General features: G+C 47.0%; 1 long non-coding RNA gene across 1 annotated transcript in view; it reads left to right on the top strand.

Moving 5' to 3' along the window:
* LOC105310542 overlaps positions 1-3,707 on the top strand; it is a 6,303-nt gene extending 2,596 nt beyond the window's left edge. The window contains exons 2-3 of the long non-coding RNA XR_897516.2: positions 1,010-1,115; positions 3,593-3,707. This is a non-coding gene — a long non-coding RNA (uncharacterized LOC105310542). The remainder of the gene's footprint in view (positions 1-1,009; positions 1,116-3,592) is intronic.
* Positions 3,708-3,954: the final 247 nt, after the last annotated feature.

Genomic DNA, 3,954 nt, shown 5'->3' with positions numbered 1-3,954 from the left:
TATCTCTGTATCTCGTGTCGTGCCTGCTGAACAGTGTCTTAAAATCTTAGCCCTAAAGTGTCTGTCAATCAAAGTTTGTTTTCAGAAGATTTGATTTCATTTTCATGGCTGTTACCTTAGTTGCAATTTGACACATGGAAACATTGTGACCTTGCATTGTTAAATTGAGCTTGTTATTGCACCGGAGATGTGATAAGTGCTAACACTGAAGATCTTGTCACCGAGTGCCACATTACGCTTCGTCGGGTGGTGGGTTGAGTGTGGCTGTGCGGTGTGCGGGTGCGCCGAATCGTGCAGATGGAGACGAGTGGGCGGGAGCAAGCCAGGTTTAAAAACACACGTTCTGACCAGTGACGTCATTATAGAAAGTTGAAATGTAGTCACAGAAATGGCGGGAGAGGCTTCATTCTTAGTTCTGTATGAGTGACAGCCGAGGAGCTCAAATTTATGCATTGTTGATTTCCAAGGTATTTTGATACGTAAAACATTTCAGTACGTGATCGGACTGCCTTATTGTAGAAATAGTGAAAAATATGGTAAATAAGATTATAATCAAACATTTGTCCAACATCCCGATACCTGCCCTACCACATTGTTTTGATTCCGTGCGATCTGCACGTCTTTTAAATTTAAGGAATTCGTTACCTTAGGTCTTCTGTTCTGATGGCCTCTGCCATCGCTAACTCACCACACAGTGAAGCAGAGCCGACTGCTTTTTCCTTGGATCTAGAGCATTCATCACTGTGATTTTTCAGTGACGTCATATGCGTGTGTTTCCTATGACCCCCAGGCTCTCATGTTTCTGCCTGGGCCATGAAGCAGGTAGGACTATGCTCCATGTGTCCCATGGATGTCACGCGGTGTGGCCGACTGCTGAAGCAGGTCATGGATGAGCAAGTAGGACAAAATCGGCTGTCACATTTGGTGTATTACTTGGATCAGCATGACGTTGTTAAGACAGCTCTTTAATACATATGATTCATAAGTGTTTTACTCTCTTTTTGGTCAGGTATCCCGAAGAACTTGCCTGGCACACAAATTTAAGTCGAAAAATCTTGCGAAAGTCTCCACAATTGGAAAAGTTTCACCAGTTTCTGGTTAGCGAAACCGAGTCTGTGAGTACTGTTCTTTAGATTTGTTGGTTTGCTTAAAGCTTTAAATGTACATCAGAATCAGAATCATATTTTAACCTACTTGTCACTGGGAACGATCAAGTAGCTAAGGCACCCAGGAAAGACGCCTTTAAGAGTCTCTGCCACCTTTCATCTGAGGCTACGTCCGTAGCCCTTACTGTTTGACTGGACTAGGCTTGAAGTTTAATGATATCACAGTTGTCAGCCAGGTTGCTTCCTGCTACTCCTGAGTCGGGGGGCGCGGGGAGCTGCACTACTGGTGTGCACAGCACACCTTGCTCGATGCCGTGCCGTCCCGGAGACGACCACGCAGTTCACTCATTGTCGTCTTAGGGGCACGTGCCAGGTGCTTGTCGTAAAAGCGATGTGTTTCTATGGCTGTTACTTATTTTACCAGAAGTGAGACTTTTAAACTCGCTTTTTATCATTTCTGTTTTTTCTTGTTCCTATCTGTACTCCATGTTTGCCAAAACAAAACACATATATACATTAAAAACTTAAATAGGACAATTTTGGTTCTCCTAAAATGACACCCATCCTCACCCTCTCAGTTTTTTTGCCATCCCAGATTCCTCAGTTACAGTGAACATTTATCATTGTGGTCACTAAACTTTTTACCTTTAGCATCAAACTTTTACCGATGAAATACCTGTTTCCTCGATACGTGATTCAGTGACGTCTGTACAGTTCGGCTATTGTAAGCTCTGCTGTTTCCTTTTCATTCTTTGGGAATTCCTAATAGTCTCACATTTCGAGTCAGAAGTTGTCCCTTTCTATTTTCTAATCTCCTAGCCCAGGAAACGTACGTGTCAGCAGATGGCGTTTCTCGTTTGCTCTTCCATGTCCACTGACAGATCACATGCGTCCCGTGTTTCTCCTCTGAAGCCACAGCCAGTGTGGAAACGCTTCACCTCCCCGAGTTCTAGCCTCTGCTCCACCCACAGCGTTCCCACCGGTGGGCTTTCTGCCTGCTTGGTAACCCCGTAAACCGAGCCGTGCTGGGTTTTCCACCCTCCCCGCCCCGCCATTAGTTAGGAATAAACAGGACCGCGCTGGGCCAGCGCAAGGAAGGGTTCTCCGAGCGAGCTTTGATCGAGATGCAGGGTTATGGGAGGCTCGGCACATGGGTGGAGGGCAGGTCGGGGTGGCAGAGCGGAGGTTCGTGGGGAGTGGAGCGGAACGTGGTGCGGTGGGTCGTGAAGAGCCGGATTTCGGCGGCTTTGAGCGGTGGAGGAGGAGGTGGGAGTTTGGTGTCGGTTAGCGTCTGTCTTAGGGAACCAGTCTGGTTTTTGATCAGAAGTCAATGGGATAAGACGCTCTTGGTTATTGAAAGCTGACTGCAAAACCCCTTCAAGACGTGTTTATGAACCAGGACTAACTGCCGGGATGTCTCGTCAGGGCCCAATGTCCCCGTCCCACGCTAATGCCTTAATTGAAAACTGGGTTAAAACGGAAGGCAGGCTTGTCAGAATCACAGGTACAACCCAAAGCCAGGAACCAGTGTGCCTCGCGAGTCAGCCGGGATGCAGGCTGCACAGACTCACCGCTGGCCTGCAGCCCAGGAGGTGGGAATTAGCCGGCGAGAACGTACAGTCTGTGTTCAGGTTCTGACAGGCAGATGCGTGAGCACGTGGTGAGCGATGGCAGTTCAGGTGCCAAAGACCCGGATGTGATGGTGCGGAGGCCCCAGGCCACCGATACGTCATGACCCCTTCCAGAGCTTTCGTTGTTCAGGCTGGACGAGCAGAGTCGTGCTTGAGGCAAGTGCCGGACTTCATCGAGAACGTGTTGTCTGGGTTTTGCACGGCCACGCGTTTTAACAGCTGTCCTGGCCCAGCTGTCGTGACAGACGATTCAGTGAGGAATTTCAGATACTGTGTCTCTGAGGAGGAGAGGAGACCAGCGGTGGCGTCTTCAGCTTTCTGAGCGGCAAGTGCCAGGACTAGAGAGCAGACGTGACTTCCTGGAAACGGGGGGCTCAGAGACAGGAGTTGCAGTTTCCGCTGAGAGGGGAGCCTTGCTCATGGTGACCCGGTCCTGTGTCCCCTTTGCTGAGAGTGTTTCGGTAGCAGAGTCTGCCTGTGACACATGCTCAGCCGGCTTCCGTGCCTTCTGAAGTTGGGAAGTTGGGACTATGTGAGCGTAAAATCCTTTTCTTTTATAGAGTTTCTTTTATAAAATTATAAAACTTAGTCCTATGCCTGCATTTCTATGCGTGGTGTTAAAATAAGTTTCGGTATTAACGGTCACCCTTATTTGGTCTTCAGGTGGCCGCCCCTTATCCCCTGGTATAAAAATCTGCCATCCTCACTAAATGTTTGTGCGACAGCACTAACCCTCGTTCCGTGTATGATTATGTGGTCTTTGTTGCCTTTGAAATTTTGAATTTCTAACGTTGAAACTTTCTGCCTTTTAAAATGTCATTGCTAATATTTTTTTAAATTTTATTTTTTTTTAAGGGAAACATCAGTCGTCAAGAAGCCGTTAGCATGATTCCACCGCTGTTGCTTAATGCTCACCCTCACCACAAGGTATCGTGTTGACGCAGAACATGGCGGTGGGCAGGCTGCTGTCACTGTCGGTGCCTTTGTTTTGTTGGGACCATTTTCCTTAATATCATGAATCCTTGCTTTTTTATTTATTTATTTTTTTTCACTTTGAATAAAGTAGAAAATGACATATATTTCCTTTTAGGTTAATTTTTGCATTTTTGCATTCGGTTTTTACGAGTCGCGTAGCTCTTTCCTTCCCTCGTAAAGCTTGTTTCTTAATTCATTCGTTTGCTACACAGGTTACCTTCAGTGGTTTCGATTGACCAGAT

The sequence above is a fragment of the Pteropus vampyrus genome, unplaced genomic scaffold (assembly GCF_000151845.1).
Source record: "Pteropus vampyrus isolate Shadow unplaced genomic scaffold, Pvam_2.0 Scaffold5659, whole genome shotgun sequence".
Lineage (NCBI taxonomy): Eukaryota > Metazoa > Chordata > Mammalia > Chiroptera > Pteropodidae > Pteropus > Pteropus vampyrus.
This window is presented reverse-complemented; position numbering and strand designations above follow the sequence as displayed.